Source organism: Ovis canadensis, chromosome 1 (genome assembly GCF_042477335.2).
Source record: "Ovis canadensis isolate MfBH-ARS-UI-01 breed Bighorn chromosome 1, ARS-UI_OviCan_v2, whole genome shotgun sequence".
Lineage (NCBI taxonomy): Eukaryota > Metazoa > Chordata > Mammalia > Artiodactyla > Bovidae > Ovis > Ovis canadensis.
In genome coordinates this window covers 277,652,328-277,665,421 of record NC_091245.1, presented here as the reverse complement: position 1 = coordinate 277,665,421, position 13,094 = coordinate 277,652,328, and the positions used below count along the sequence as shown (strand labels likewise).

Below are 13,094 nucleotides of genomic sequence, written 5' to 3'. Positions count from 1 at the left end.
ACAGCCGCGAGGGAAGACTCGGGCCTCCAGGCAGCCTGTGCGGGAAGGTGGTAGGTCCGCGCCAGGGGGAGCGGGGGTGCAGGACAGGCGCAGCTTCACGTGGGTTCCTTGGCTTCGTCACCGAGCGCGAGACCATGAATGTGGCGAGCCATAGTTTATTTCCCACCTGCAAGCTGCGTTTAATGAAAAGCATGATGAGGGTTCACAATAATGCGGGCATCAGAGTAGGGGAGGCTTGTGGCTGGAGCCTGCAGAGAGCAACGTCCCCGAGGACTCCCCTCCCACCTGGGGGCCAGGCACCTCCAGAGGCCCCAGGTTAGCAGAATGAGCAGGCCTTCCTGTCCTGCGCTCACTGATACTAGCTTTGTTTGCAAAGCCTGCTGTGACACGGCTCAGAGCAACAACAGCTCACATTTTTATTCTTAGAAGCATCTTCCAGTTTCAGGTATCGCCAAAGGTGCTGCACCTTTTAGTGCAAAAGACACAGCAGGGCTTTAGAAGCGCACGCTCCACCTTGAGGAGCTGGAGACGGACACCCCCTGCCCGAGCTCTGTGACGCGGGAGGACCCGTCCTCTGCCCTGGGGACGACGAGGCCCTAAAGCTCCCCAAGGGGGACCCTGAGGGTGCTGAGCAAGCGTGAAGGGCAGGAGGCCCGGAGCCCCAAGCAGATGGTACTCACAGAGCTGAGGTCTACCGCCGCTGCCCACGTGCTCCCAGGCCGACACCGAGACCCCTGAGGCAGAGCACGGCATGGGCCGGCTCGGCACCAAGTCCTCCTCCCAGTACCTGGGGACGGAGCAGCCCCTGAGCTGCACGCAGCATCTACACCACGGAGGTGGCCAACAGCCCAGGGAAGGGAGGCAGGCACCGGGAGGAGGCAGGGCAGCCCCATCACCGAGTGCAGCGCAGAGCAGCGGGGCTCCACGGGGACCGGCCCAGGAGACGGGGTCACCAGTCAGCAGAGCCCAGACATGGGAGGGAAGACAGCCCCCAGGCCTCAGCGGGGGCGACTCCCTTGCCCCACCTGTCACAGAGTGAATTCAGCCTCCCCCTGGGGAGGAGGAGCTGCCGGTTTGGCCCGTTTTGCAGCTGCAGAGCACGTATTTATAATGAAGCTTGTAGTTCCGACCGCGGCATGACTCCACGAACACTCTCGGTGTCTGCGTCCCTTCTCCTCAGGGTGGGGCCCATCGGGCCTCCGGCTCCTGGGAGGGCCTGGGGCCGGGAGGGCTGGGCTGGGCTGGCCTTCCCACCCGCCTGCCTGGTGGGCCGAGGTCTGGCTCCCACTTGGCTGACGGCGGGGACGCGTGGGGCATCATGAGCTCGGGGCAGGACCACCCTCGGGCCGGGTCCGCCAGGCTGCAACGCTGCCGTTATTGATGGTCTGAGTGCCAGCTGAGCGAGCCAGAGTGAGCGTGTCCACGCCTCCCCGGCCCCGGGGAACCACTGGCGCTCTTCATCTCGCCAGGCCCACGGGAGGCGGGCGGCGGCACTGGTTCCACGGATGTGAACTCGGAAGACTCGAGAGCGAAGCCGCTTTCCCAAGGCCGCCTGGCGTGCGGGCAAAGGCCGTAACTAAGGGCTGGGGCACAGATATCGCGCGTGACTCGGGGCCTCCGCGGCGCCCACGGTACCACGCCAGCTCCTGACCACAAGCAGAGCTGCCTGAGAGGAGATCGCACCCCAACCAGGACAGGGGCCAGAGGCAGGGGACGCTCGGCCTCCCAACAGGCTACACACGGGACAGACAGCACCTCCATCCTGATGTGGGCCCATGAGTGTGGTTTGAATAACGTTTCTACAAAGCACTTTGAGAAGCTATTTTCTTAAGGACATCGGTAAACAATTTCCTGAGCTCCACTTATCAATTCATTATTAAAAAACAGAAGTCATTTATGCGTAATGCGAAACCAGTAGAATATGCATCTCAGGCTAGACAAAAGCAGATAGATGGGGCATGACATCAGGGATGAGCTGAAGGGAAAAACTGCTTTCAGTTATCTAATTTTCTCTGCATATATTACATTAATATATCACCATGATGCAAGGCTCGGCAGAGTGACTGGTTTTATAACCATGATTTGCATTAATGCCAATACATTCATCAACACTCCTTAAATGCACAGGTGTTAAGTCTCGGCGCTGACATCAGACCCCCAGCTGCCAGCCCAAATGACTTAGCACATGGACCCTCGTAGTGTTTACAAGGCGCAAGATGCTTCTACAGTGCTGTTAAGGGCTTCCCAGGCGGCGCCAGTGGTAAAGAATTCCCCTTGCCCATGCAGGAGACTCAAGAGACCTGAGTTCGATTCCTGGTTTGGGAAGATCCCCGGGAGTAGGAAAGGGCAACCGACTCCAGTATTCTTGCATGGAGAGTTCTGTGGACAGAGGAGTCTGGCAGGGCTACAGTCCGTGGGTTCAGAGTCGGACACAACTGAGCGACTGAATACAGTGGATTTTATATTAACGTCCAGTTACGAGTACATCCTAAATTTCTGGAACTAATGTGTTAGGAAAATCTATAGATTTAACATAGCCCAGAAACCCACTTTATAAGTCAACCTCAAGATAAGGTTTCAGGACAGGACTCAGGCAGATGAAAAGTAGGCAGTTTCAACTAAACTCAAAGTACAAATTAAAATTCACATTTTATTAAGTTGAAATCAGGAATGCCTTTCATAAAAATGCCTTGTTTTGAAAGTTAACTCCTCATGTTAGTATCAGGCAAACGTCTCTGTTTTTAAATCTAGTTATGAGAAGAACTATTACCAATTAATATATTTTATATTACTATATTCCTGTAGACCACTTGCTTATTTTCTGTTTATAATTTGCATCTGAGTAAGAACATCCTGTTTTCAGAATAAGCAAATCTATGCCTTTTTGTAAGGACTTTATGTCAGATTTTGGACAAGACCCCAAATCTCCTTTCACCCCAGGGACCCAGATTTTGAAGATTACAAAAGAACCTTGCTAGCAACGTTGAGTCTGGTGGCAGCATCCCCACGGCCACAGTGCTGACGTCTTCTGAGCCCTAGACTACCCTCCCCTCGAGCCGGCCGACGGTTTCAGATCTCCGACGCTTCCTCCCGAGCCCTCCTGCACCCACCCCGTCCTGACACACGGAGGGTGCAGCTGCTGCCAGTGAAGACGCAGAGTCAGAGAAGGGCTAGGGCTGCTGCGGAAGAGAATGGCCACCCAGCATAAAGCAGGGGTTCTGTGACACAGATCCTGTGACCACGTGACACACAGCAGGTACCTGTCTCCCCGTCTCAAACGTTAACAGCTGGCCGTCATTCACAAACTTGTCAGTGAGCTGGCACGAGCAATATGCCGCTCCCCGCCGCCCCATCACCCCACACCCCAGAGCCCCATGGCTGTCCTCGGAGGACAAGGGTGCCCCGGCGGCAGGGACACCCCCAGGAGGTGTGGACCAAGCGGACCCCTCTCAGGACCCCAGGGGCGGCTAACCACACAGCATGCCTGAACCAAGGGCCAAGGTCTGCAGGAGACAAATCAGTTCAGTCCACAGCAGCGGTTCCCACCCATCCCGGTTACCCTGTGGCAGTCTCTACGCTCAGCGTCACAAGAGGACCGCCACCCTCGTGCTCCCTGGACGGACAACTCAACCCACCGCTGAGAGCAAAACTCCCTCAGGAGTCTTTCTGCTCCGGCAGGTTTTGTGTGTGTGTGTGTGTGTGTGTGTGTTCTTGAAAGTAATGTCCTCTCTGAGTTAACAACACTACTTTTCTCCTTATCACTTTACAATAAATATTACTGTGCAGGTGAAGAATTTTCAAATCAAATGTGGGAACTCTGGGACCCGGCACTTCTAAACTGAAATGCAGAGGTAATGTGATCTTTCACGAAAGTTTCCAAGTATAGCAAAACGCCACACGGTTGAACTGATGGAAGAGAAATCATTTATGAAGTCCTTGTTGGAAATCACAACGTGGCTGTTTAATACTTGAACAGAATATGAAAATCACACATCTGCACCAGGGCACAAAATTCACGAGGCTGTGGGTTCTCTGCCCAGCGGCCAGCTCACCTCACAAGGCAGGGCAGTGGGGGACACCACCCAGGGCCCAGCTCATCACCCCATCCAGCGAGCTCACTGCGAAAACACTTTCCAAACAGCAAACCGTTTCCAAAGGGACTTGCCCTAGTTTCCCTGTGAAGCTTGACTTCCACGTTTTCACTACACACACTACAGAAAACCATTGGGAAAAAACCCTCTATCAGAAAAACGAGAAAGAACTCTGCCAGACAAGGACAAATATGAAATGATACCACTGATGAGCGGAATCAAAAAACACGATACAGATGAACTTCTATACGAAAACAGAAATAGACCCACAGACATGGAAAACAAGCTTACGGTTACCAACAGGGAGAGGTGGAGGAGATAAACACACACACACTATTATATAGAAAATAAACAACCATCCAGGACCTACTGTGTAGCACAGAGAGTTATACCCAACATCTGGTAAAAGCTATGATGGAAGAGAATCCGAAACAGAATGCGTATGACTGTGTGACTGTACGTGCAGCTGTGACTGCGTGCGCATCTGTGTGACTGGACCACTTCGCCGTGCATCTCAAGCTGACACAGCACTGTAAACCAACCACGCTGCTGCTATTGTTCCGTCGCTAAGCTGTGTCCTGCTCTTTGCGACCCCGTGGGCTGCGGCAGGCCAGGCTCCTCTGTCCTCCCCCGTCTCCTGGACTTTGCTCATATTCATGTCCACTGAGTCACGATCCATTGAGTCAAAGGGGCTTGAGTGCCACGCAGGGCCCCCCAAGACGGACGGGCCATACTGAAGAGTTCTGACAAAACGTGGCCCACTGGAGAAGGAAACGGCAGCCCCCGACACTATTCTTGCCCACGGAGGGCATGAAGAGGCAAAAAAAAAAAAGTCAACTATACATCAATTAAAAAATAAAATTTAAAGGAAAGGGAAAGAACTCTGGCAGACGGAAGGCGTTACTGGATTGTCAGCCTAGCAGCACAGAGGAACGCGGCTACAGGGGCGTGGACGGGAGGGGCAGGTCGGAGACCCAGGGGCAGCCTCACCAGGGTCAGCAGACACTCCCCTCGCCTCGGAGGCAGGTGCCGGGCATGCTGAGAAAGGGGCCAGCCTGGGGGGACACGGGGTCACACCTCTAAGCCGAGGTGCGCTGTGATCAGGGCAGAACTTCAGGCTGTGAACAAAGGGCACGGAAGGGGTGGGTGGGGTGTGAAAGGGGCGGGAGGTGCCCTGGGCCGGGGGTGGGAAAGAGAGGCGGGCTCGAGAGAGCTGTGGAGGGTGTGGAGGGGCAGGGCGGCGCCAGCGTCGGCGCGCCGGGGCCCAGAAGGAAGAGCAGAGACCCAGAGGGCGCCCCTGCCGGGCGGGTCACTGGGGCGCCCCTGCAGCTGTCAAGCGCTTCCAGAGCTGCAACGCGTCCTTCTGGTGGTGGCGTCCCACGTTCCTGAAGCTCACGCCCAGGAAGTGGAGTCCCGCCCCGGCTGGCTGGGGGAGCTGGCGGGGCACCGGGCTGCGGCGTGGTGGGGGTTGGGGGTGGGGGACACGGGGTGGGGGTGGTCTTTTAAGGTTCTGCAACAGCGGGAAACTGGGAAAGCTTGGTTCGGGGGTCGGAAAATCGCGTGTTCTGCACGGGGGCAGCAGCTGAAATGAACTCATCTTTGAGGGGGATTTTAAAGATAAATGAAGACATCAGGCGGCGCTCCAGAGCTGCTCAGATTAATACGCAGAGGGAACCAGTGGCAGAGACGCGGGCGGCGGCGCCGGGGCTGGGCGGCACAAGGCCGCTGAGCGGGTCCGGCTGGGAGGGGGCTTCCGGGAGGTGCGCAGGGTCCGGAGCTCGGCCGCGGCCGGGGGGCGGCTCTGGACAGTCCCGGCGCGGCACGGCCGGCTGTGCCGGAATGCGGCAGACGCGCGCCTGAGAACCAGGCACCGAGAGACGCGCCTTGTGGCCAACACCGGGCTGGGCGGAACACCCCGCCATTCTGCAGCGGCACCTTAGGAAGGGCAAGGGCAGACACTGCGTCGCGCATGCCAAGCAGGCACAGAGCGCGGACCCACGGCCCTCAGCGCGGCAAGCGGCACCCGACCTCGAGAAAGACCCGGAGTCGGGCGGAAGGGCTGCAGCTTGTGAGTTTCTGTGAGGGGCCCGAGGAGGGGTCTGAGGTCTGACGAGAGGTTTGAACTGAGATGTGGGGGAAGAAAAGCTGTGACCAACCTAGACAGCGTATCAAAAAGCAGACACATGACTTTGCCAACAAAGGTCCATCTAGTCAAGGTGATGGTTTTTCCAGTGGTCATGTATCGATGTGAGAGTTGGACTGTGAAGAAAGCTGAGCACCGAAGAATTGATGCTCTTGAACTGTGGTGTTGGAGAAGACTCTTGAGAGCCCCTTGGACTGCAAGGAGATCCAACCAGTCCATCCTAAAGGAGATCAGTCTTGGGTGTTCATTGGAAGGACTGATGCTGAGGCTAAAACTCCAATACTTTGGCCACCTGATAGGAAGAGCTGACTCATCTGAAAAGACCCTGATGCTGGGAAAGACGGAGGGCAGGAGGAGAAGGGGACGACAGAGGATGAGATGGTTGGATGGCATCACCGACTCAATGGACATGGGCTTGGGTGGACTCCGGGAGTTGGTGATGGACAGGGAGGCCTGGTGTGCTGCGGTTCATGGGGTGCTGAGCGACTGAATGAACTGGACTGGGGGTGGGGCTCAGGACGCGCGCGGTGATCCGATGCAGCCGGTGGCTCTCTGGGGCGTGTGCACGCTCCGCTCACCGAGCTGTGGTGTGAGTGCCCACTAGTGTTTTCTCGTGGTCAAAACGGCGCACAAGTACAAACAAATTGGTTAAAATTGTGTTAGGTTAAAAGTTCTCCCTAATGTACCGCTGTCAAATTCAAATAAATTTATATTTTCAAAACAGGGGTTATAACTGAGTATAAGAGCATTTCAAAAATCATGCAGTTTTCTTGTGAAGCAGAGTTAAACTCTCATTATCTATCACGTTCAGCTGAAGGGTGCTCTTGGCACCACAGACGCCTGCCTCCACGCTGCACTCACCTCTCTTAACAATGTTTCTTGCCAGAGAAGAGGTGCCAAGTGCTGTAATAAATCTGGAGCAAATTCTGAGTCAACAGTGACCCAGGGTCCATATTCAGGAAGCCAAGGAGTCTCTGGCTTCTCAGTACGCTCTGATCTGTCATGAATTTCACTGCAGAGCTAGGGCCACACGCGCCTCGGGGAGGGCTGTGCCTCTCACAAAACTCTTGCCTGAGCTACAGCCTGGATCTCTCAGGTACTACATTTCAGACCAAACCCCGTATGTAGCATCCCGACCCATCTGCAGGCATTCAGCTGAATCTCCACACGATGGAAAGCCTCCCCTACACCACCATCAATGACTCCATCTACCCCTCCTCACACCAAAGCAATATACTACTATATCCACACACTTACGGCTTCATCTCACAGATTAAACGTCAAGTTTTAATTAAACTGCAGTTCCTGAAGTGAGTTACCAGGTCAACAGAAAAGCAAAGAGACATTAGGGTTATTATACACAGAGTAATAGAGGTTCCACGCTTCCCTAGTGGCTCAGATGGTAAAGAATCTGCCTGCAATGCAGGAGACCTGGGTTTGATCCTTGGGTTGGGAAGATCCCCTGGAGGAGGGCATGGCAACCCACTCCAGTATTCTTGCCTGGAGAATCCCAAGGACAGAGGAGCCTGGCGGGCTACAGTCCATGGGGTCAACAAAGTTGGACATGACTTAGTGACTTAACAGAAAATATAGGTTTTGCTTATACTCACCAAGAGAACCATTTGGATTTAGTATAAAACATGGAAATAAATAGTATCATGTAGTCAAAACAACCAATTTATTGCCCTAGGCTCTTTCTTTCTCCTAGACACTTTGCTTCCTGGTGCACTGGGATGGATCACATGTCTACATTGTGGGTGTTTCTGAGAGGTACTTCCAGCATTAGCCACTAGAAGTCCTTAGTAATACACATTTGTAGGCTGGAGAAGAGGAGAAAGGCGAAGAGGAGAGAAAACATCATAAAGAGGAAATGAAGGAGGTGTCGGGGGGCATACAGAGGAATGAAAACAAAAAGATAAAATCACAGAGTCAGAGTTCAGAGGAACTGAAACAGGGAATGCCACAGGGTGACATCAAAAACCATCCATCAAATCAGATAAGAAAGTTTTAATTTATGCAGGCAGGTGAATAAACAGTAATGCCAGAACCAAACTTTGATGCGGAAGGAATTCACTCATACTTCAGATTAGTTGAGACTTGGCATCACTAGAAGCCTCCATGTTCCTAAACAGGCTTCGGTGAGCTCGGGGCTGAAGCTGGGAATGGCAGAACAGAGCGGGGAAGACAGACGGGGGCTCTGGGAAGCCGGGAGTTCCCCTGCACCGAGATTAGTAAGAGAGTCAACGCACAGATTTGAGATGTTCATCCCACTGTCAGTTGTTAGCAAAGTTTTAAGTTTTCTGCACAGTTCTAGCTTCAGAAGTACACAGAATGTCAACAAGTTGAAAAGAATTTTGATCTTGCACTGCTTTCTGCATAATATGATATTTGGAGAAAACAAAATTGGTGAAAATTGAGCAATAAAACAGAAGCCAAACACTAAAAAGGAACCCTGATGCAACTATAAAACTATCCAGAAAAAGTATGTAACTACTACCAGTTCACGAATAACACGCCGTCCTAGGCTTTTCTGTGTAGAGAGCATGTCTACAGCACACTCACACACTCAGATGGTAATAACCCTCTTATTTCTCCATTTTATGACCAACCTCATGTGATCAGAAGTCTCCTTAGGGAACAGCTCAGAGCCTTCCATGTCATTTTTGCACATGATTTCTGTGGGAAGCCGTATTCCACATTCTCGTGCTAAACAGGCTCCTTTACAGCACATGATGAATCATTTCGCAATATGGTGACCTCAGGGGTGCACACACACCCCCATCGTCCCCCGGGGCCCCTTGGTCATAGCAGCCCCTAGACACCGTAAAAAGTTTATCTGACTTTAGCCAACTATGGCAGCAGTGTGCTTACGTGACACCCTCGCACCATCTCAGCATGAAGTTTACTGGAGAGCCATTGTTTCGTAATGTGGTCTAGTTTCTGCTGTGCAGCACGGTGAACCCGCCACAGGTAGACGCACCCCCCTCCCTCTTGAGCCTTCCTCCGCCGGTGTTATCCCAGCCCCAGGTCGTCACAGAGCACCGAGCTGAGCCCCCTGTGCCACAAGCAGCTTCCCACCAGCTGTCTCACACGTGGTCGTGAATACACGTCAGCACCACTCTCAATCCATCCCACCCTCTCCTTGCCCCACTGGGCCCACAAGTCTGTTCTCTACGCCTGCGTCTCTATTCCTGCCCTGCAAGTAGCCTCCTCTGTACCCTCTTTGTAGATTCCACACACAGCAGCATGAAGTTTGAGTGCACCGTAGGCTCATATAGTCCCTGTGGTCACTAGAGCAGGAAGGTATATGAGTCTGTGCAGGATCACCAGCCAGGAAAGGAGCTCTCCACTGGGCCGGGTGGGCAGCGGGGGGCTGAGAGGCTGGGGGGCTGGGGTCCACGCCCGGCCACTCAGGGAGAGAAGGGTGGGGCCCCAGTGGGATTTCCCGCGTGCCCCAAGTGTTAAAGCTGGCGGGCTCAGAGGCTGCATTCTGGATGCGGGGGAGCACCTCCAAAGAACGGAGGAGGTTTAAAACCTGGCTTCAGCCACCCCTGCAGGAGAAAAGGGGAACTCGGTGAGCAAGCTACTTCCGGGGGCTGTATCAGGAACTTCTGGATGCTGCACGACTCTTTCAAGTCACCAAGGGCCGTTTGGAGCTCCGACTCGCTCATTTAAAACTATTACTACCAAATTAATTAAATTCCAAAAGACACAATTTGAATTAAAATAGTACCACTTTTATTACCATCTCCTTATATCAAGGCTTTTCTCCAAGGGGATCAAGGTGATTTAGAAACTCCTAATTAACAGGCGGTAATTCAATCACAGTATTACTGTAAGGTTGTCATTAGTTTCTCTCAGGTCTGCAGTAGCTAAATATAGATGTTAGTTAACAGAGAAAAGCAACCAGAGACTTCTCCGTAAGGACGAGCAGTATATTTTGAGCACCGTAAAGAGTCCACAGTTCTCTGGAACGGCAGAGGAAGGAGGAGGGCAAGGCTACAACGGTGTTCACGGTACAAACCCAGGCGTTCTTCCCGGGGGCAGTCACAGAGCTCACGTGCTCCTGCGTCTTCCGCTTTCTGAGTAGAGAGGCCACTCCCTGAGCAAGGTGGTGGGAAACCCAACCTTCTGCTTTTCACTTCGAAATTTTAAACCTGCCTTTATGAAATGGAATAACCCCATCTCCATATACGGCAAGGCTGGTGCTCTGAGGTTTGAGTGCTGTGAAAATGTCCACACAGGGCGAGGTCTCAGCGCATCAAGAGCTGCACACTTCTAGCCTTTGAAGAAACACACTGACCGGGTATTGACCGCTGTGCACTGAGAACTTCCCGTGCTCTGGGCTGCTGACGTGCGACCTCATCCCCTCTGGGGCAGGGAGACCCCGCCTGCTCTGCAGATGGAGACGCAACGTGCCAACAGGCAGGGCAGGGACCCCTCGAGCTCAGGGTATGCCCCCAGCCCCCACTCACCGACTTCCTGGGATGCAAGCACGCTCCCCCTCTGTCCCCCAGCGGCTAGTCCCAGCGTCTCCGTGCAACAACGGTGTCGTGCACATGTGTTCACACCAGGCACACCTGCCCAGGGCTGCAAGAACTCACAAAACTGCATTCACTGAGGCGTGCCCTGGGCCAAACGCCTGCGGGGGGCCAGCTGCCCGGGGAGTTGGCACACAACCCCGGGGAGAGAAGGGCAGGACAGAGTCTGGTCGTGGGGGGCTCACAGTCTGCGATGCTGCGTGCAGGGCCGGCGGGCGTTGGGGGTGAGGGGCGAGGCAGCGCAGCGGACAGACAGAGACGTGTGGCGCCAGGGGCTTCGGTGCGGCCGCCAGGAGCCCTCTGCCCGCTGTGAGCTCACGAGGCGCTCATTCTCCCAGGACGCCTTGGGAGATTACAGAATTCTGTACACAAGCCATGTTCCCATCCCGGGGCCTGCGCTGGGTCCCGCTGCCCTCCTGGCCGACCTCCTCACCCCTCCACTCCCCAGCCCCGCAGTGTGGGAACCCCGGTGCCCCCTTCCCAGCCTCTAGCCCCGGGTCCTGCTGTGCCCCCGCTGCCTCAGGCCGCGTCCTCTTCCCGGCCAGGCCCAGGTGCCCTCACCACCTCAGCATGGGCACCGCCGGACCCTCCGGTACTGACTAGGGGGGCAGCCCCTGCACCCTGCGGTCCTGCCAGCCCCAAGCCTGGCCCTCCCGAGAAGGGCGTTCCATGAACGCGTAGACCAGCCGAGCTCAGGGAAACGCAGTCACCCTGGGACGTAGACGGAGGGCAGGAAGGACCCCTGAGCGCTGTGTCCTCCAGACCCAGGGCGATTTCCTTCCCTCACTCTTTCAGTCATTCATAAACATATTTTGAGTCCCTGCAGAGGCGCTGACGGTGGTGGTAAGCAGGACACACGTGGTCGCTGCCAGACTCAGGCCCAGATCTGGGGGAGGAGGAGAGAGGTACCTTTCAAAAGGACTCATATCAACGGATACGCGATCAGAGCTAGTGATGAGTCTAAGACAGAAGCAAGGCTGGCGTGTGACCCCAGGGACCCGCCCTTCCCCGAGGGGCACTGGGTCGGCCCCTGCACTTCAGTCCCAGCCGGGGGTCGCTGTGGTTTAGTTGCTCAGCCATCTCTGACTCTTGGCGACACCATGGACTGTGGCCCCCAGGCTCCTCTGCCCATGGGATCCTCCGGGCAAGAATACTGGAGCAGGGTTTAAATGGCACATGGTTAGCAAGGCCTAGATTTCATACGCAGAGGGAAAGTCCTCCTCCCCACCTGCCCGAGGGGAAGGGCAGAGGAAGGCTGGCGTTTCCAGAAGAAGGCAGAGCCTGCCCACCCAGTCCGCCTGCTCCCCGCTCACTGAAGGAGGGGCTTGATCTGACTGAGACAGGAGCAGCCGTGCTCAACTCCTTTTCCGAGTCTCATTACCAAGCAGAACCAGGATTAAACATCTGGCTACTATTGCGTAGAGGAGTTAGCTACACGCTTTATTGGATTATAACACAATACCCTGCCTGATGGTCACCACTCTTTGCTGGAAGAGCACGCTGTCCTCGCAGGCACCGTGAGCAAACATGGATTTTCACAGGCTCTCCTCTCCAAGGCCTGCCTCCAATGCTGTAATTCCGACACCGAAAGTCTTACTGCTTCAAGGGCCCACTGTCTCATCCAGGACAGAACTCAGGTGCCCTCCTCTATGGGGTGACAGGCAGAATGGTGTGCTGCAGCTGCTGCTGCTGCTGCGTCTCTCAGTCGTGTCTGACTCTTCCCGACCCCATAGACAGCAGCCCACCAGGCTCCTCCGTCCCTGGGATCTTCCAGGCAAGAACACTGGAGGAGGTTGCCATTTCCTTCTCCAGTGCATGAAAGTGAAAAGTGAAAGTGAAGTCTCTCAGTCGTGTTCGACTCTTCCCGACCCCATGGACTGCAGCCCACCAGGCTCCTCCGTCCGTGGGATTTTCCAGACAAGAGTACAGATCCATGTTCAAAACACACCGAGTACATGATCAAAACAAAAGAAGAAGAAAAAGAAAGGAAACCTTTAAAGTCATGATTTAAGCTGCTCAAAGTGAAACTGGAAACCAGTGCATTAAAATACCCTAAGGACTTTTTCCCTGATTCTCATTTTGCGGGGCAGGCAAACTGTCCCTGTAAAGAAGCAGTAAACACGTCACGGGACCGCTCGGCTCTGCCGTCACCGCGTGTAAGCAGACGCAGGATGTGTCATGGACACGCGCCATCAGAATTTCCTTATGGACACTGAGGCTTCAATTCCATATGATGTCATGAACTTTTATTTTTCAGTCATTTAATACACAAAGTAAATGGTCCAACAAAGGTCGGTCTAGTCAAGACTATGGTTTTTC

The 13,094-nt window shown here is 54.4% G+C and overlaps 1 protein-coding gene across 6 annotated transcripts in view; it reads right to left on the bottom strand.

The window, feature by feature from the left end:
• Positions 1–13,094, bottom strand: part of PLCL2 (phospholipase C like 2) — a 212,637-nt gene that overhangs the window by 56,634 nt on the left and 142,909 nt on the right. The window lies entirely within an intron of this gene.